This window comes from Theropithecus gelada, chromosome 7b (genome assembly GCF_003255815.1).
Source record: "Theropithecus gelada isolate Dixy chromosome 7b, Tgel_1.0, whole genome shotgun sequence".
In the NCBI taxonomy this organism is placed as follows: Eukaryota; Metazoa; Chordata; class Mammalia; order Primates; family Cercopithecidae; genus Theropithecus; species Theropithecus gelada.
This window is the reverse complement of record NC_037675.1, coordinates 43,553,486-43,575,965: the sequence shown is the minus strand read 5'-3', so window position 1 is coordinate 43,575,965 and position 22,480 is coordinate 43,553,486.

Genomic DNA, 22,480 nt, shown 5'->3' with positions numbered 1-22,480 from the left:
TGGAAGGACTGCTTGAAGCCAAGAGATAGAGGCCAGCTTAGGCAACATAGTGAGATCTTGTCTCTACAGAAAAATAAAAAGTAAAATACAAAATAGCCAGACGTGGTGGCATGTGCCTGTAGTTTTAGCTACTCTGGAGGCTAAGGCAAGAGAATCATTTGGGCCTAGGAAGTTGCGGTGAGCTATGGCATGCTACTGCACTTCAACCTGAGCAATAGCACAGTACTCTGTCTCTAAATAATAATAATAAATTAAAAATATATATAGTTCTTGAGGCAAAGAATTGGAGGTCCAATTACTACCTACATTGATTAGTAATGTCTGAATTTCACGAATCTTTTTAGTGTATAGTTATTTCCCATGCAACACAATGTATATAATATAAATTCATTTTAATCGATAAACTTACTTTTTTAATCTTTTTATTCAATGTTTTAGTTAAAGTTCCTGGAGTCAATATAAAAATGCTAGAGGCTGAAATATTTTCTCAAAACTGTCATCAGTAGAAATATTTGTTATTACACTAGAATTCTCTCTAAAAAACACAGATAATAAAAAAAGTTCAATGTTTATGTACCAAAAGTACATTGTTTTATTACAAATAATGTTTTTGGCATATTTCAATATTTTACTGACTTAAGAGAAAGTGAATGAAATTAAAATCAGCTTTCAAACGTTGAACTAGAATGTCTCCACTATAGTTTTCAAAAATAATACCTGATTATCTTATGCTAAAAATGTTATGTGCCTAAATCAAGAAGTTTAGCAAATATTTTAGATCCTTCCGCTGAATTTTACCAGAAATTTTCATGCAGCTATCTGATATTCTGAGTATCGAAACAATGCCATTCTCAAATACGCCATTTTGTGACTGGTGATTGCCTCCTCCTGTTTGTTTATTCTCTCCTGTCTTTGTAAGATTAAGCTTGATTTTCTTTGGGAGACATTATACCCACAAACAATGCTCAACTTAAAAGTCTCCCTTATTATTAGTGATGTCTGTGGCGAACGTAGCTCAAAACAATGTATATAACAGTCATTTATGATTTTTGGGCAGAGATTCTAGAAAATTCTTAGGTCAAATAAGTAAATTAAAGGTGGTAACACCTCCACATGCAGCAGAAAATACAAATTATCTCTAGAAACAAAGCATAAGTAGTTTCATCAGTTTGAATTTAATTAAGTATCAGCTAAATACAAAACAAAACAAGCAACAAAAACCAATACGAACAAAATACAAACACAAAAAGGGCAAGATTCAACAGAAAAAAATTAAAATTGTCCCTTCAGAAACATCAAGTATTAGAATTACAAATAGAATGTAAATTGCCACATATGGATTATCTGGATAAATAAAATGGCATTAAAAGTTGACCAAAGAACAAGATGTTATTAAACATTACCAGGCAGATTTTTAGAATTTTTTAGAAATAAAAAATACTAACAATATTATTGAAAACTTATGGCAAAATGGGCACAACCAAAGAGAAAGTTTATAAACTTGAAAATAGATTGGAATATATTAAGTGTAATGCAACATGGAAAGATAGGAAGATAGAAAATATGAACAAACAAAAAAGACCTACAGTTAAATGCCAGAAGATAAAGAAAAAAAATACTTTTGTTAGTAAAAAATCTTATAATTAGCCCAAATGTTTTTCAAATATAAAGGACTGGCCTAAGACTCTGACCTGGGGAAACCTACAGTCAAAGGAATCTGAGTGGAGCTCCCTTGCCTTATGTCAGAAAAAAGAAATAAGTCTGTTTTGCAAAGTGCCTGCATTTCCAAAATTTGGAGAAAGATGATGGGCTAGTTATTCATAGCTGAGATGTGAATCCACAGAAGGAGGCTGAACTGGGTTCTTTATAGAAAGGTATTAAAAGAATACTTGACTGGATGGGCAAGGTAACCCCATGAGACAGATGAGTCATTGGAAACCAAGGGGCAAAAAAGAAGTTATAAATAAAAGGCTGAGAATTTATCACCATGTGAAGTGAACTTATAATGATAAAATTTCAATGGAGTAAGACAGTTTCTAAGGAACCCCAAGAGAGAACGAGTCAAAGATCATATATAATTACAGCATCCAAAAAGATACTAACAAGAAATTAAGGTCAAAAATGTCCTGGCTTTCTTTTTACTGCCTCTCTCTGTTAGAGCTCAAACCCTCAAGGGACCTCGAACAGCCATAGTAAGTGGAGGAAAATGTGAACCATCTTCACCTTTCCCACTTCAGGTTTTTCAGATTTAAGGTAAACCTGAATTGGGAAAGTGTGTCAGTTATAAAACATCTTGGAGTTATGTGATCATTATATTGGACTAGACTTGTAAATAATTAAGAACAATATGAATAATTTTTTCACAAGGGACAAGGGCTGATAGCAATTAAAGAAAAAGAATCAATTGCTTTATTCTTATGCCCTAGCTAGTTAATCTAGTTTAATAAACTGGTTATAGTGCACATCACCCACATCATGTTGGACTCCGGCAGGCAGCTGGCAGGACCACACATAGAGTGTCAAGGGCAAAGAAGGACAAAGTGTACAACCTAAACATTTAGCCAAACTTGTATTTATCTTATTGAAAATTAGTAGCCAGCTCAATCGCTTATTTAGTTTATGACTACAATATTATTGCCTTAATTCACACATTCTGACTAAACACAGAGAATTATGGGAATTTTTTAGCCAATCATTTCCAACTATTTGCTCCAAACTTTATCCCAACCAAATAAAAATAGCTATTATTTAACATGAATAATACCAGTTGTTTCTCAAAATCACTTTCTGTAATTTTCTGAAGTATATCAACAATTTAGAATTTAAATTAGTATTTAAAGAAAGATTTTGATTGCTTTTTGTTCTAGTTATCAAACTGGTACTTGGATGGTAGAAAAATTAGAAAGCACAGAAGAGCAAATAGTTGTAATGTCGTAATGGCTGTAATTTTACCAATCAGAAATAAGCAATGTTAAAAGTCGTGAAATAAATTTTCCTCAAGCTTGGAATGCATTTTTTGTATAATGGTGTGATACTATTTATCTTTTTTATCTTTATATATTAACATGTTCTCGTTACTATACTACTAATATTTCAGCATGATTTTATACTAGTGTTATAGCTTTCTGTTATATTGGTATGCTACAATTATTTAACCAAATCATTTTTGGCCATTTAGGTTTTTTTACTTGTTCACATATATAAATTCAAATATGATGAAAGACTTCAATATACACCTCTGAAAATCCTGTTTAATAATTAAAATTATTATAGCTCAGAAAAGGCTAGTACTCAGGCTTTAAGATTTGTAAGTAACGTCTGAAGGTTGTTGTTCTTTCCAAATCTCTAAATCGACTTGTACTACACAGCTATCACAATGATATGCAGGTCAAAACTACTGCACTGAATATTTGAGAATATGGAAGGCTTTCTGAAATAAATTAATTTACATTTTTAAGACTCCTAGCTAGTAACCACAGTTCTTAACTATGTTTAGTTCTGCTTTGCTGTTACACAAGACAATACAATGGGAAGCAACAGATTTTAAAAGCTGAATTATAAGCAAAAAAAACACTGAAATATTTTATATGCCAATTTTCTTCATTTTGCATGACATAAGAAATAATTCTTTGTAATCTCCTTTAAAATTGTTACTTTTAATAGTCGTTAATCAGTTTTTTCAAGAAAGATTTTTTTCCTTCATTTAAAAATTATTTAAATGCAATTTTCTCTGGAAGAAATAATTTTATAAGATCCTGTTCCACATATCTACCCTTAGCTATTTTCTTCTTCACTCAAATTTAATTCCAGCAACTCATAAAAGTGCCAGTGTAACTGCTTTCCATTGATTTAGGATCCTGAAATAGAACTTTCAGTGTACCTCTTTTACCAACTGAAACTTATATGAAACCATTCATATTTTATTTGTCTTTCTCATATTCTATTCTAACACAATACTATATCAATATCCCTAAAAATACTTTTATCACTTGGCCATTAGCAAATATTAACAAAGCAATTATTGTGGGGTTAGTGCCATGAGTGAAATTAGTTCTTTTTACTTCATCCTCATGCAAGCATTACAGCAGACAATATTTTGGTGCAGTAGTTCTCAAAGTTAGCATGCATAAGGATAAACTTGTTGAAACCCAGATTGTGAGCCCCAGTTCCATAGTTTCAGCTTCAATTAATCTGGATGCAACTTGAGAATATGCATTTATAAAAATTTCTGAGTTGATGCAAGTGCTACTTTTCTCATGACTATGCTTTCCAGTTCTCAGGTAAATGAACTAAGGTGTCATTTTATATAGGCTCTAAAGAGAAACCAATAATGATACCATCTATAAAGTCCTTTGCAATTGTAAGTCAGCTTCAAGCTCAGTTATTTGTTTATATTTAGTGAATACCTATCATTTAAGCAAAGAGAAAAAATGTGTAATTCTCAATGGAGAAAACTCTTTACCATTCAGTATTTAACTTTTCAAATTTGACTAATTTGGAAACTAAGGGCTTAATAAAAAATTATCTTATTGTATTGTAAAGAATGGGTCCTGCTAATATTTTTTAATATAGGTTGTGTTAATATTTAGCCAACATAAACTTTTAAATCATTTAAAATACCAGATTCTGGCTATACAACTTATCAGTTGGTTAATGAACAAGTCATTTCAACTTTCAGAGCCTCATATTTCTTACATATAATAGGAACAATAATATAATAGTAGGAATGACATATTGCAATGATTTACATCACATAATGTTATATATATTATAAACTATAATTGAAATATAATATATAATAACATAATAATGCATATTATTTAATATAATATATGTAATAGAAAGAATGCCTACTCAAAGGGTTATCCTAAGGCAAAATATATTTACATATGTAAAACTCTGAAAATAGTGTCTTTACATTGTAAGGTAGATAGAGAGAATGATCTTAACAGAGAAAAGAGTTATAAGGATGAAAACAAGCCACAATTTTTATTCAAGAATATACTTTATGATTTTATTATATAAAGTTCAAAACCAGGTAAATCAAATATATGATGTTAAAATATATATTGTGGTAAATTTTGAGGTGGAGTAGGTAGTGCTTTAGAGTAGCATGGAATGTTATTATTCTGTTTCCCAACCTGGCTAGAAGTTACAATTCTGTTCATATTTTTACAATAATTCATCACACTAAATAGTTACAATTGGTGCACTTTTCTGTATGAAGATATTTAATTTAATTTTTCTTTTATTGTACTTTAAGTTCTGGGTACATGTGCAGAACGTGCAGGTTTGTTACATAGATATACACGTGCCATGATGGTTTGCTGGACCCATCAACCTGTTATCTACATTAGGTATTTCTCCTAATGCTATCCCTCCCCTAGGCCCCTACCCCCCAACAGGCCCTGGTGTGTGATATTCCCCTCCCTGTGTCCATGTTTTCTCATTGTTCAACTCCCGCTTATGAGTGAGAACATGCAGTGTTTGATTTTCTGTTCCTGTGTCAGTTTGCTGAGAATGATGGTTTCCAGCTTCATCCATGTCCCTGCAAAGGATATGAACTCATCCTTTTTTATGGCTGCATAGTATTCCATGGTATACATATGTGCCATATTTTCTTTATCCACTCTATCATTGATGGACATTTAGATTGGTTCCAAGTCTTTTCTATTGTGAATATTGCTGCAATAAACATACGTGTGCATGTGTCTTTATAGCAGAATGATTTATAATCCTTTGGGTATATACCCAGTAATGGGATTGTTGAGTCAAATGGTATTTCTGGTTCAAGATCTTGAGGAGTCGCCACACTGTCTTCCATAATGGTTGAACTAATTTACACTCCCACCAACATGTAAAAGTATTCCATTTCTCCACATCAAACATATTTGTTAATTTTATAAATCTTCCACATTGTAAATTAATTTTAGACTTCAAGTACAAATGGGTCTACTGACATCTCCACATCTTTGCTCCAAACACAAGTATGCAAAAAGTGTTTTTGTTATACTGTTCTTTTTGTTCCATCAATCAACACAACAAATCTGGTCTTTCTTGTATTTGCTGTCTCTGTTGGTGACACCATTATCAACCAGTTGTCCCTATCTAAAAACTTAGGTATCCTCTATTCAATTGTCTTTCTCATCCCCATATTTAATTAGGCATCAAGTTCTCTTGATACTTAACTATCTCTCAGATCATTCTATAGTTTCTTTTCTCTCCTGGTGTCCAAACTATATCATTTTGTTTTCTGCCTCCCATTAGCAGACAAAATTCAGTAACAATACACTACCTAAATTTCCATTCATGTGCCTTTACATGTTATTTCTCTTTCTAGATGCCTTTCCCTCTTTTATCTACCTGATGGATTTTATTTATCTTTCAATTCTAGTTCAAGCATCATTTCCTCTACATTCTACTTACAAAGAAAATTAATAAGATTTTTTTCTGTTATCTTTGGGGCTTCCATATACTTTTCAAAAATGCAGTAATGGAGGATAATTGCATTTTCAGTTCCTCCATAATCCGCTTTTCCTTGGCATCTATGTTCTCTTACCGTGGATATATTGAAAATTTGTAAGTTATAATGCATTTTCTTCACTATTACCACTTTCAAAAAGCATATCCTTGTAGGCTAAAACTGGATTCAACATACTACTTTCCTTTCCTTTATTAATGGTTTAGGGGTTAAAGGCAGCATCACAATCTGTATGCAATTCATAAATACATGTATGTGTTAATGTATTTTTCCTGTTATATTCTGTTTGTTGATATCTAGTTGAATACCATGTTTGATCATAAGCTATAACTGACATTTTATACAAAAGAATTCCAGATATATTATTGAGCAGTCTCTCTGAATTCAGACATAAGTATGCTATTTCTTTTCTGTGAGTACCATTATTTCTTATAATGAATGAAAAATTCTGGGATACATTTTCTTTCTTGTAATATGAGGTCCAGTATATCATTTGATCAGAAAAATAAGTCAAAATGTCAGTAAACCTCTACAAATATCTGGTAGCTTGAATTTAATTGCTAAAAAGTGCTGGCCAGGCGCGATGGCTCACGCCTGTAATCCCAGCACTTTGGGAGGCCTAGACAGGCGGATCATGAGGTCAGGAGATCCAGACCATCCTGGCTAACACAGTGAAACCCTGTTTCTACTAAAAATACAAAAAATTAGCTGGGCGTGGTGGCGGGCGCCTGTAATCCCAGTTACTCGGGAGGCTGAGTCAGGAGAATGGCGTGAACCTGGGAGGCAGATCTTGCAGTGAGCCGAGATTGCGCCAGTGAACTCCAGCCTGGGCCACAGGCAAGACTCCGTTTCAAAAAAAAAAAAAAAAAAAAAAAAGAGTGCTGCAAATCTTGTACATTTTCTCCTTCCTGTTAAAATAATATCTTGCATTTGTGTGTTGGAATTTAAAGTGGTCAAATATTTCCACCTATATTGTGATTTTTCCCTCCTCTAAAATATAATCACATTAAAAACTCTTGCCAAAGGTGAACATAAACTGTTAGATAAGTTTTTATTAAATTTAATGACGAGTTCACTCTTTCTTGGAAACCTCTTAAAATTTACTGTATTTCCTGGGGACGTATTATTGCTTCTGAAAATGTGAGTGTCATAACAGAGGAGGAGGGAGTTATATCATGTCAACAAAACTCTCCATACTTCAATTTTCTGCCTCATCCATTTTCACTGATTGAATTAAGGAAAACACATTTACTAGTGATTGCCAATTTTGGGGTTAGTTTTGACATGCCCTTTGAATCTGGTTTGTTTTCCAGTAGGAGCAAAGTTTTGAAAAAACAGTCCTTCATTGAATGCATAGCTAGGTTTAGGAATCTTATTTTGTATTAAAATTGATTATCTCTGACCTTAAATTTTCTCTAGTAACATCAAGCTAACCTCTGTTTCTCTTAACTCCATAAACAAAACATTTGAAGTTCTGTGGTTTCCCACTTGCTTGCTCTTTCCTTTATAATTTATTTTACTGGATCAACTAAAGACATCATTTTGACATTATACAATTATTTTTACAATTTTTTTCACCAATTCTTTCACTGTTAATAAACTTTTTTTTTTTTTCATTTGATTTTCTCTTTTTTCCCCATGGCTTCTGGGATATCAGTGGTTCAAATAGAAACGTTCTTTTTTTAACCCATAACTGCAACATAGTCACCTTTATATCTTATCATCCCTCAAGACTATTTCATTTTTCTTTTATACCCACCTCCAGTAATCTTGGTAAGGCTCAAGGAAGAGCTTGTCATTTGGGATGAACTAGCTTAATGCAATTAGGGCTAGTTTTTCTAGAACCTTCTCTCTCGGTCACTGTTTGAAAAAATTAAAAGAAAAAAAAACTTGCTAGAGAAGAGAGATTAATCTTGTCAGTGCATTAATTATCTAATGCTTCTTAACAATGTTACCATACTTTGGGTGCTTAAAATGAGCTACATGTGTTATCTTGAGTTTCTGTGGGTTGGGATTTCAACTCAGGCTTACCTTGGTTCTTTGCTTCAGGATCTCACAAAACTGCAGTTAAGGTGTGCCACGGCTTCAGCCTGTCCCTCCATTCGGGGTCTCTGACTTCCCGCAGGGGGGATCCCCACCCCCGATATCTAAGGTGGGTTCTTTTCTATTTCCCAGGTGTCTCGGCAGGTTTGAGAAATAAAAGGAAAGAGCACAAGAGAGAGAAAGTTAAAGCTGGGTGTCCGGGGGAGACATCACATGTCAGCAGGATCCGTGATGTTCCCCAGCCATAAAACCAGCAAGTTTTATTAGCGATTTTCAAAAGGGGAGGGAGTGCACAAATAGGGTGTGGGGCACAGAGATCACATACTTCACAAGGTAATGAAATATCACAAAGTAAATGCAGGCAGGGCGAGATCACAGATGAGGCGAAATTAAAATTGTCGTTTATAACATCTTATCAGGAAACAGGGTTTGACAGCAGACAACCTGTCTGACCAAAATTTATTAGGTGGGAATTTTCCTCTTCCTAATAAGCCTGGGAGCGCTACAGGAGACCGGGGCTTATTTCATCCCTTAGGCTTCGACCATAAAAGAGGGCATGCCTTAAAGGGGCCTTCTATAAGCATACCTTCAGGGAGCATTCTCTTTCTCAGGGATGTTTCTTGCTGAGAAAAAGAATTCAATGATATTTCTCCTATTTGCTTTTGAAAGAGGAGAAATAGAGCTCTGTTCCATCTGGCTCACCAGCGCCAGTTCAAAGTTACCTCTCTTGTTCCCTGAATATCGCTGTTATCTTGTTCTTTCTTTCTTTCTTTTTTTTTTTTTTTTTTTTTTTTTTTTTTGAGACGGAGTCTGGCTCTGTCGCCCAGGCTGGAGTGCAGTGGCCGGATCTCGGCTCACTGCAAGCTCCGCCTCCCGGGTTTACGCCATTCTCCTGCCTCAGCCTCCGGAGTAGCTGGGACTACAGGCTCCCGCCACCTCGCCCGGCTAGGTTTTTTTTTTTGAATTTTTTTAGTAGAGACGGGGTTTCACCGTGTTAGCCAGGCTGGTCTTGATCTCCTGACCTCGTGATCTGCCCGTCTCGGCCTCCCAAAGTGCTGGGATTACAGGCTTGAGCCACCGTACCCAGCCTCTTGTTCTTTCTTAAAGATGCCCAGATTTCATATTGTTCAAACACACATGCTCTACAAACAATTTGTGCAGTTGACACAATCACAAGGTTCTGAAGCGATATTCATTCTCCTCAGTTTACGAAGAAGATGACGGGATTAAGAGATTAAAGTAAAGACAGGCATAGGAAATCACAAGGATATTCATTAGGGAAGTGATAAGTGTCCATGAAATCTTCACAATTTATGTTCAGAGATTACAATAAAGACAGGCATAAGAAATTATAAAAGTATTAATTTGGGGAACTAATAAATGTCCATGAAATCTTCACAATTTATGTTCTTCTGCCGTGGCTTCAGGTGGTCCCTCTGTTCAGGGTCCCTGACTTCCACAACAAAAGTGTCAGCCAAAGCTGGATTCTTACCTGAGGCTTGGCTTTAGAAAAGAGCTGCTACTTGCTGAGAAAAGATATCTCTTTCTTCCGGGATGTTGATCAGAGGCTGTCCTCAGTTCCCTGCCATCTGAATCTCTCCACATAGATGCTGACAATAGCCAGTTTGCTTCTTCAAATCTAATGAGGAAGAAAGAGTCCCCAAGCAAGATGGTTTACAATTTGATGTACTGTAATCAGATATAAATCACCACTGTACCCCTTCACCTTTGCCATATCCTATATATTAGAGGCAATTCATGGGTCCTATCAACACCCAAGAAGAGGGATCTCGCAAATATATGAACACCAGAAGGTAGAGATTAGAGAGGTTACTTTGAGATTATCTACCACAATGGATATTAGATTCTGGATCTTAGAGAGTTTTGTCTTGCTTTGTTTTGTTTTTTGTTGTTTATATTATTTTTCCTCCTTGAATGTGTTCATATGTCTGGTGGGAAGAATAATGACTAACAGAAGTAGTCCTGGAATTCAGGAGCAATACCTGGCTACATGGATAGGGGCTTACTCATCTTCCATCAGGAGAATTCAGAACATAAGAGGTTTGATAAGCTCAAAGGGACATCACTATTTTGGTGCTTCATGGCTTAAAGAGTGAGAGAAAGTGAAACAATTCCTGATGTTTATATACAAGGAAACAAAACATTAGCTGAGGAGTAGTTGTGGAGCTTGCTAGGGATTTGGGAAGACAGTGCTAAATATCAATTCATCCAGAAGGAGGCAGAATATTTATTTATGCCCATAGCTTAAGAAAAACACAGGTGCCTTTAGGAGATCCTCCAGCACAGGATGTATGTAAAAGTGAATGCCGAAAACATATTTATTCCACAAAGATGCTCCCAGCTACAGAGTTCACCTGTTGAATTAGATGAAAAACAAAGACATTTTCATTCTACTCCAAAGCACTGCTGGTACTGTAGCCAGCGTCATCAGCATGGACACAGAGTAGGTAATGACATCAGCAGTTGGAGAAGCAAAGAAATGGTCTGGACAAGTCATGCAGGGTCATTTTTCTATGAACCAGCCATCACCCATTTAAGAAGTGTCTTTATTACTGCCATTGCAAGAATCCATCTAGGGGTTGAGAGTGAGGCAGGAGGAATCATGAAAAGAGAAAACTCTTTGAATAATGAAGGTAAGAGTATAAGTTAATGATAATGATTACAACTGAAGAGTTGCCAAATACAATTCTAATAAGCATATTAGTTTAAAATCACTGTACTGGTGATATTAGTATATAATGATATTAAATTGTATTTAATTTCCCCCCCTACTTATCAGAAATCAATCCTAGAGCCTTTTAAGGAATGATATATGGAATTTTTAAAAAATAAAGCAATCTTCATAGTGACTAATATTTGAGTAATGCTTTTTGATCAATTCTTATACAAATCTATGACTTTCGAAATGGATCAGAGCAAGCTTTCTTGGTCATTCATCAGTCTTCTCCATTTTCAATGCAATAAATGTAGAAATCTCTTTGGTAACCCGTTTCACCAAAAGTCGGTGCTTATGGATGAGGCATATTCATTTGGCTCTTCACTCTGTATATTTATGGCTGCTGACATGTCACTAAATATACTGTGATAGCTTTTCTTTACTCCAGAGTACATAGTGATTAATTAGTTATTATAAATGTCCTTACAATATTCAGCCTTATTTCATATTTCTATAATCATGCTGCAAATCTCATGAATAGCAATGAAGTTGATTCCTCTAAATAGGAAGCTATCATCTGCAGTAACAACAAAATTTTAGATAGGTGAAGACATTTTACTCCTACTCTGCTTAATAATATTAACACCAGCGCAGACAGTCGCTGAAAGAAAAAAAAAAAAATCCCGTATTTGTTGATTGAATTGCATTCTTTCTAATACTTCTTTTAAATAAGTGAATACATTTCTGCAATTTACAGAGTGTTCTTTCATACCCTAACACCTGTCAAAGGCATCTTTTTTAATAATTTATTTTTAATTGACAAATAATTATGTTTATTTCTAGGGTACAATGTGATATTTTCATCTATGTATACGATATAGAAATATTTATTCAAGCTAATAAACATATTTGTCACCTCACCAATGTATCATTTTTTTGTGGTGAAGACATTAAAAGTATATTTTCTTAGCAATTTTGAAATATAGAATACGTTTTTACTAAGTGGTCACCATGAACTGCAACAGATCACTAAAACTTACCCTTCAGTCTAGTTGAAATTTTGTACTCTTCAATCAAAATTTCTTTCTACCTTTTTCACATCCCCTGTCCCGACTGTGACCCCAGACTCTGGTAACTACTTTTCTACTCTCTGTTTTTATGAGATCTACTTTTCTAGAGTCCACATGTAAGTGTGATCATACAGTATTTGTCTTTCTGTGAGTGGCTTATTTCACTTATCATAATGTTCTTCAGATCCATGTTATCATGAATGACAGAATTTTCTTATTTTTTAATGTTGTATATATGCCATTGTGTATACATACCACATATTCTTGATCTAGTTATTTGTTCGTGGGTATTTAGGTTGCTTCCAGATTTTGGTTATTGCAAATAATGCCGAGATAAACATGGGAGTACAGATGTTTATTCTACACAGACCATGTTCAATTTTTTTTGATATATACTCAGAGGGGGTTGATGAAACATATGGCAATTCTATTTTTAGTTTTTTTTGAAGAACCTCCATACTATTTTAAAATGCCTCCGCCAATTTACAGTTCCATCAACAGTTAATAAGGTTTCTCTTTACTCCGAGTTCTTGCCAACTTGTTATCATTCATCTTTTCGATAATAGCTATTGTAACAGATGTGAGATGTTTCTCATTGTGGTTTAGATTTGCATTTCTCTGATTACTAGAAATGTCAAAAGTATTTTTAATGCCCTTCAAGACACTCAAGAATCCAGCACAGCCATTTCCTCTGAGTTGTCTGTAGTTGTTCTGGTGATTTATCTGCTTTTCCTGTGTTTTCATTTTTTTTTCCTCAATGTATTGTCTTTTTTATGTCTTTGGTTAGAAGAGAATCAACAAGTAAGCCACACTGTTACTAGGCAGATTAGCTGTCTGCTCATTCTATGTTTTCCGCCTTTTCAGACACTGAAATATTCACACTTCCAGCTCTTTCCACATGTTACCACTTAGTTTCAAGTTCACTGCTATGTTATGTGCCTATAGCTGCTTCAGAGAAATGAGTCCCAGGCTCGGGAGTACAGATTTTGCTGATTTTTTTTCTCAACTTTTTCTCCTCACTTCTTTTTTACTTTTACTTTTCAACATTTTTTTTCAATATCCCAATTTAAGTATTCTTTATTTTTATTTCTGTTATTGATCTTCTTTTTCCCTTTCTCTCACAGATGGTAGTATTGCACCTAAGTCTTTCCAACAAACAACAGTACAGCTTCTTCCACTATTTTATGTTAGGACGATTTAGGTCTAGGAAAAGTTATTTAATTTATAATGTGTCTAGAAAAGTTATTTAATTTATAATGTGTCTTAACTAGCAGGACCAGGTGCAAATCATAAATTTTGCAATCCTCAGTTTCATTCAATTTCAATTTGTCAGTTTTACTTCCTTCTTCATTATACTTCACAGCACTCCTGTGAGAAAGCTGAATTACAAGCAATAAGAGGACCATTTTCCAGACAGAGGAGTTGAAGCGAAGTAGTTAATTGACCTGTGAGTGGAGAAACCACAGAGAACATAATATTCAATCAAGCAAGCCACATCATCATAGCAGGCCAGAATGAGTCTTGATTAATGAGAAAAATGTAATAAATTTTATGGCAATAGCTTCATTAATTCATAAAAAGCAAAGATTTCTGAAATGTTTAAAAATATAAAATATTGAAAAGAAATTATGTTCAATTATTTATCATTTACAGTTATTTAAACTATAACATAGTTTTGTCAATACGAGTTCTGTCAGGCCTACTTTAAGTGTTTGGGATATAAATATACAAATATTCAAGTTGCTGCTAAGCATAAGACATTAAGCAACTTAATAGTACCAAACACATATTAACACAATTTTAAGTTAATGCAGTTTAAATAAGTGCATACATCACTGAATATATCATTTTAATTATACATGTACATGCCATTCGAATACAATGAGACAGATTAATGTTGGCCTCTTTTCGTATGTATTATAGAATTGCAGTATTTTACAGGGGTTCTGAGAAACAAAGGCCATATAGCAAAGCAAGGTGCTTTCAAAGGTACATATATTGTGTCCCTTTTCTATAAAACAAATCACTCATAGGGCTCCTTTCCATTCTCACTGCCCTAAATAATTCACTTACTAGAATTAATTTGTGTCAACTAAAAATAATTAATTATATAAAGTAATTCTTGTACCTCCCTGTGCTTGCTCCTCTCATGCTCCACACAGGTCCCAGATTATGGCCCTAAAGTTTGTGATTAATATAGTTTCTCACGTATAAAACCATTTAATGACTTGTCACATGCAGAATGAAATGAAACTCCTAAGCAGAATATAAAAGCCCCATCACAATCTGTTCTCACATTGCTCCTTCCTCAACTCCCGTTAAAATACAATATACCTTAACAAAACAAGACAAACACCTTCAAATTTTATAGTCTGGTGCATTTATTTAGCTTCATGCATATAATAAGTAATAGGAACAATGGAAATTTCTATTCCTTAGCAAAGTCTGAATGCATTTTTAAAACAGTGATATCAACTTAAAAAAGTATTTCCCCCGGTTCCTTCAAAATTGTACCAATCCTTTCAAATTCAGTTCACAATATGACTAAAAATTTTTTTTGATGACTACCCCAAGTGCCTAAAATTACAACCATTTCTTCATGCTTAAGATAAATCTTTGTCAGTCACACATAGAAATACCTATGACCTGCTTTAGTAATTCTTTATGTATTTTATAATACAGTTGAACATAATTGTCCATCTCTTACATTCACTTCTCCAAAGTCTATTTATTCTATTTTATACCAGAAACAGTCTACTTATACTGGATGAAAGTCTAAGTAATTGTTATGGTCACTAATCTCATAACCATCAAATTCATTTCTACTTTGAGGAATAGTTCAAGTTGACTTATTCAGAATGCTTCTTTTAAGTAATTAAGAACTAAAGAAGTTGAGAATTTGATGAGTGTTCCAGTGTAATCCAAGCATTACAATAGAAACAACTCTGAGTACTTTTTAAAAATCAGAAACCTAATTCAGGAAATTGGTCTCAGAGGATGAGGGGCTTCTAATGTAAAAGAACTGTACACTGAAAACTACAAAGTAACACTAAAAGACATTAAATCTGACGTATATAATTGGAGAAATATACCATATTGATGATCAGAAGAATTAAAATAGCAGTCCTTCCAAAATTGATCTATCACTTTGGTAAAATCGCAGTCAAAATCCAAGCAGGCTTTTCTATAGAAATAAGCAAACTGATTCTAATAACCATAAATAAATTGGAAAATCCTTAAAGGACCAAAGTAAATATGAAAAATAAGAGAGAAATAAGAGTGCCAATACTTTTTTATTTTAATTTTACATTTTAATAGAGGGTGTTTTGGCATGATCATAGTGAAATGAATCAAAGAACAACCAAATATAATAAATAGGCACAGATTTGACAGACATTTATCCAGATGGAAAGTAAGCATATGAACATATGTTCAACACAATTAGTCATGACAGAAAATGTATGTTTCCGGAGAAAACTATAGTACACCTATTTTAGATATTAGCCTTGTTCATTGTTTTTAAGTTTCTATTATTTGTCTACAATTCAGATTGAATCCTGAATTCTTCCAGGGCTAAAAGTCTCCTAACAAGTGTTTCCAAATTTTCCTCTCATTGTTTTTTTTTTTTTTTTTTGACATGGGCTCACTGAAAATAAATGCCAAATTCCTGAGGCCCTACAATGTGAAGCTAGTCAACTTGGCTTTGAAGAAAATCACTGCTACAGCTTATATTTGGAAAAACTTTACACACAGACTACAATCTAGGAAAATCTGTTAGATGGCCATGGATGCTTTCAGCTGACTGCCCTGCAGACTCTAGAAGGACTACCTTGTAGATGGCTCCATAAATTGACCTTTGTTCTTCCTCTGTTTTCATAGAAATGCCTATTATTAAATCTGTGTGCCTACATAATATTTAGAAGCCTAGCTTTTACGGCCTCTCTGCAACATCATCTCCTGAAATAAGACCTACTTTTTAAATTGAATTGGCCTATGCCCAGAAGTGAGAAACTGATTTAATGAGGTCCTTTACTATTTAGTTATTAGATTAACTCAGTTTTTACTTTTCCACAACTACCACCTTAGCCTCTAGGATGTGAAAACTTCTAGGGAAGTGTTAGGGCTCAGAGACCGATGTCCCAACATATGGCACTTTACCTGCTGATGTGAAGAGAATTTACCTCAAATTCTCCCTGACCTTCCCCCATCCTCTCAATCCTATGTCTCTTACAAAACACAGGATGAAGTTGTTCTCTGACTTTCCCTTATCTGCCTAAAGAAGAAAACAAATACCTCTGGCCCTTTCTCTGAGTTTTCATTAACTGAACTCATATTGCAGAAAGAAAAACTGAAGCCAGTCAACAAACCTGCACAGATTTGTCACAAACCATTGTCTGCTCTGCGGGCCCAACAGACTTTGTCCCAGCCCATTGTGTGATCTTCAAGCCCATTAAATTCCCCTAAAAATTATTTATGTTGCCCCCAAAATTATCCACACTTCCCCATCTCCCATTCTTCTGAAAAGAAGGGCATATAAACATCTGTATCCCTTTGAGTGGTGGAGTAATCACCTGTGATTTTCCCCAGCATGCATATTAACAAATTTGTATGCCTTTTTTTCCAATTTATCTGCCTCTGTCAGTTGATTTTCAGTGAAACTTCAGAGGCCTGTGAGGAATTTTCCCTTCAGTCTTGTATAACATAAAGGTCTATTTTGGCACCATTAGCAAGTCAGAGCAATGAGCAGACCAAGGGGAGAATGGAACAGACATTCAAAGAAACAAATGGATTACATCCATTCTTTAACACAAAAAATAATATGTAGACTTTCTTTTACTGAATTTCTGTCAGTGTGTAGAGTTAAAGAGTTGTTAGTTTCCTAACAAATCATTTTTGTTTTAAGCACTGGGGATGTAATCTTTTGTCTTTAACATGGAAAGATGTGCTACAAGTTATCAAGCTTGCTTTAGTGAAGGCCATAATATTGATTGAATAAACATATGATAATTATTTCCCTTATATTGAAAAAAATCCTACGTTCTTTTTTGTCTTCTTGCTTCTCATTTCTTTTTCAACAACCTGTATAAACTGTCCATTTCTTAGTAGCAGTGTTTAATGAATATTTCTTCCAGAAGCTGATGGAACTTAGACAAAAAATTATCTCTGACTCAAACAGAAAATAAAGTTTATTTCTTCCATGCAATAGTCTGCCTTCACAAAATTCGATTTTATCGAATGGTGCTAGACTTTATACATACAATACATGAAATACAATTTCAAGCTTACTAAGTCAAACTGAAGGTTTAATATTCATCTAAAGAAAGAAAAATATGTTAAGCATCAGTATATACTACCTTTAAATATGTTTCTGATCTTTTGAAAACATTTATATAACATGTGTTCATAGTCCTGAAATTAGATTCTTTTGCAAGAGTTTGTCTTGATCTTTTGTCATAAATGAAACTTATGTAAACATGCTTTTTATAATGCTGGTGTGAAAAACAATTTTGCTCTCTTCAGAAAGATTGCTTGTTTGTGTGATCATGTATGAGGTGAATGAAAGAAGGAGAAAGGAGCCAGGTCAGTCAGTTTTTCTGTACGTATTACAATTTTCACAATGTTTTTTAAGTTATAAAATACATTTACCTTAATGCAAGACCATAGAATATTTCAGACATGTTTTCTACAATCGGATATTTTATATTCAACAAAAGAAAAATGCAAACATTTCTGGTATGAACACAATCTTAAGGTCCTAATTATTGTTAGACTAAATAAATTCAAGCTGTAAGCCATAGAATATGACTGTCAATCTGAGTCTTATAAAAAGCATAAAACTTGATATTTATACTTCAGAGAAAATATAGTGAAAATGAGTACATTTCAGATCACATAATAAATTTTAATTACTGGAATTTTCATGTATGGGAACACTAAGGGATAAGATAAATCTCTCTGAAATTATAAAAGTTGTATTGATAGCTATTTGTGAAGTACCTGCATTTGACTTTAAACATTTACTTTCCAAATTATTTTATGACTGTTATTAATATTACTCTTACTATCCATATAAACATGCAAAACAATCAAGATCTATTGTATTGATCTGTGGTTTTCATAAAGGATAATCATTCTTATTCAAATTTGTGAGTACTCAATGGATTAAAATATATTTGCTAGATCTCATGAATATTTTGCTAGACTTAGCTCAAAGACATTAGAGATAGCGTCCTATGGAGCTTTTAAATTAAATATCAATTGTTTTATAAATTATTGATTATGGACTAGATGAGGTTTATCACCATGAATTCAGTTTCATTGATAGATTGACTGGAATAATTTTCTTTAATACCCAGAGACCTGGACATAAAAAATGGAAAGACAAACATGATAAGTTGATGGTTGTGTTTTTCTCAGCAGGTGTGATAAAGGACAAGGAGATAATATATGTTGGGGACATTCACTCCACCAGAATTAAATTTATGTTATTTGGATTTAAGTCTACTCAAGGAATAAATTAAATACAAGAAGGTTTGTTACATTGGGAGAAAATCAAGGGATCAACTAAGTGGTCATTTATGGACGGTCAAATAATAATTGCAATTGGAGTTTGTTAATAAAGCAGTGTAGACACAGTTTAGAGATGAAGCAACTGCTGGTGATATTATGTAGAGAATAATATGGCTGTGTATTTAAGTAGCTGAAATAAAGTACAACTGATATGTTTTGGATTAAGGAGGTAAGAAAATAAAATTTACTATGCTGCAGAAGTCTCTGTAAGGGCATGCAAATCAATAGGGACAGTGATAGATGTTATGACTTGAGATAAAGAAGATAATTATTCCACAGATCGAAATCTTCCACATATATGAAACATTTTTTTAAGCAAAACAATCAAAATGCATCACGAAATTTCATATACCATGAATGAGAAAGGAGGTTTTGCCAGAATATGACATATAGATGTCTTGAAGACATCTCTGGAAATCTAGATGAATGTACTCTCTACTCCCCAGCCTTTGTAAGAAACAAGAGATTTATCCTTGAGAAGACTGGGGTAGAAGTGAGAGCCAGATGAAGAAAAGGAAGATTTGGAGTGATTAAGGTACACCAATTATGGTTTCCTCTTAAACAAAAGGTTCATAAAGTATAAAAATGTAGAGTTAAAATAAAGGAGTAGTAACTGTGATGAAAAAGGAACAAAATGGGAAAAATTCAAGATGAGACTATGGCAGGGAGTATATAGACTGATAGTAATGTTTACGTTTTCTGAAGTAATGAAAACATTGGCTTTGAGCTGGCTTCTACTAGCCTAGAGGTAAAGGGAATTTTCTTCCCTCCCACTTCTGAAGTTTTGATTATTTTAGCCTATAAAACAAATGGGAAATGAACAAATTAGTAGTTTTTTGTTTTGCTTTTGTTTTGTTTTGCTTTGTTTTGTTTTAAGAAATAGGGTCTCACTATGTTGCCGAAGCTGGTCTGGAACTCTTTGGCTCAAGTGATCCTTTTGCATAGGTCTCCCAAAATGCTGGGATTACAGGTGTTAGCTACCATATCAGCACTATCCAAATTCATTAACGTGCACATAGACTTGGGAGTTCCACAAATTTGAGACTCATAAAAGGGCCAAATGATTGACATTTTTATACCAAACAGAAAGGAAAAAAGGCTTTGGACTTGAAAACAACTAAAGAGAGTGGTGGAAGAAAAGCTGTGGTAAGCAAAATCTGTCTGGTTAAATGATAAAATCTGTTAAGTAGCAGCTCTCAGAAAGAATAGGTAGTAATCCATGGTAAAAATTTTGGAGTCAGATTTTTAAAGTGTCAGATTTGTAGTATCTTTTTACTGTGAGTTAATCTTTCTGAGATCCGAGTGAGTCAGATAACTGGGGCTGGGGCTCAGAAAAAGCATTTGCATTGCTGTTTAATTCACTTATGAAGATTCCATCTACAGATGTAAATCACCACCACAACGAAAAGCATTTTAGAGCTCTTCTTGTGTATGCAGGACCTCTGAAGAGCCATCTTGAAATATGCCAAAGAAGTATATTTTGGGTGGCATATTTTGATTTTCTTCACCGTAATTCCAAAGAGTTATATTCTGTAAGGCAAATCTACCTATGCCCTTATTTACAAGTATTTTAAAGCCTTCTACAGGCCTCAGGATCACATCTAAACTCTTTCCTCTCTTTAGTCTGACCTAAAATGATATTCTTTGAATACTTCTTCAATATGCAGTATGACAACACACTGCATACTCCAGTCATATCAAAACTATTGCTTCTGTTGTGTTTTTCATGGAATGTGTGTCCTTTTCATCTTCTTGAACAACTTTCACCCAAGCTATAAGTCTTAGCTATTGTTTCTTCTGTGAAGGTCATTCAGGATTGTCTCACTTAGAGATATAATTCTCCATGAATCTCTTATGTCTGTTCATGTCTATAAATTAATAATTATCTGTTCAGATTCACTTAAGTTCCAGATAGATAGCAATTCAATTTCTGGATATATTTAGGGGTAATATGTATAAAGATCTTTCCCTTTCTCTATCTGTCAAATTTTGCTTAAAATCTAGGGTACTAAAGATAATGCTTCTCTCCAGAAAGAGGACAGGCACATTTTCCAGAAGCCCTTTTATAAGGTTTAGGGTTTCCTAAACTCAGTGATCCTTGGCTTTGACACAAACCCAGGGTGCACCCAAGTCTGTCTGTGCCTTCCCTGAATGGAACTTGGTGGCTAACAGAAACAATGCAAGCAAAAAACTGATACTCCCGGCTGTGCCTTAAGTAAAAGTCATAAACTATCTAAATCCGTATCTAGGCACTTTGTGCCTTACAAGTCAAAGCTATGGAAATGTGACAAGATTTTATATAGGTATGACTCCAAATTTTTATGAAAAATAGAATTAAAAGATAAAAATAAAAATATGTTTCTTTTCTCAACATTAGTTCCATCACGTTCAAAACACTTTTATATGTAATGATACCAGCCATTTAGTCCATCCCTAAAAAACTGAGGGTTCTGGGAATTTAATCATGTCAATGCAGTCTTTTTACATTAACTGAAGACAAACGAATGTCCTTTAAATTTTATTTAAGATTAGAAAGCAAAATGAATTCAGAAAGAGTCAAATCAGGAATGTAAAGTGAATGCCTAATTATTTTCCATCAAAATTCTGCAAAATTGCCTTTGTTTGATGAGAGGAATGAGAAGCAGGCTGGTGATGCTTAAGACTCTGGTGAATCTTTTTCAGGCAGTTTTCTGCCAAAACTTTGGCTAACTTTCTCAAATTATTTTCATAATAAACAGGTGTTCTATTATTTAGCCTTGAAGAAAGACAAGAAAAAATGCCTTGAGCACCCACCAAAACGGTTGCCATGACCATTTACTTTGGACTGGTCTACTTTTGCTTTGACCAGACCATCTCCACTTCTAGGTAGCCATTGCTGACAATGATTGGGCTTTATCTTCATGATCACACTGTTAAAGGTGGTACATCTCCTGTTACAGTTATTCCAAGAAATGCTTCAGGGTGTTGATCCCACTTTTAAAATTTTCATTGAAACCTCTGCTTTTGTCTGTAGCTCATCTGGGCATAATGGTTTTGACATCTATTGAGTAGAAGCTTTGCTCAACTTAAAATTTCCAGTCAGCCCTGTGTAAGCTGAACCAATGGAAATATCTATGATGTTGGCTATTGTTTCTGCTGTTAATCATTAGTCCTCTTCAACTAGGGCACAAACAAGTTTTTTTATTTTTTTCCGCAAATTGATGTAGATGGTCTACTGCTTCAGGTTTCATCTTCAACATCATCTCGTTTCTTCTTAAAAGAAGTTGTCTATTTGTAAACTGATTTTCTTGGAGCATGGTCTGCATCAAGTTTTCATGTAGCTGCAATGATATTACCATTCTTCCCCTTAACGTCACCATAAATTTAATGTTTATGGCTTTAATTTTAGTAAATTTCATTTCTCTCATAGGGGATCTTTTCAAACTAGTGTCTTCTTCTTCTTAGTGCTTCAAACTAGATCCTATTCAGAATGTAATAACAAATTTATTTTGGTGCACAAAATAACATGCAGAATTTTTTCACATACACACATTTTTATTGAACTTTTTGAATACCCTTCTCTCTTTCTCTTCCTCTCCCTCTCTCAATCACTCAATGTATATTTATAGATAGACAAATACATATATATTCAAATGTTAG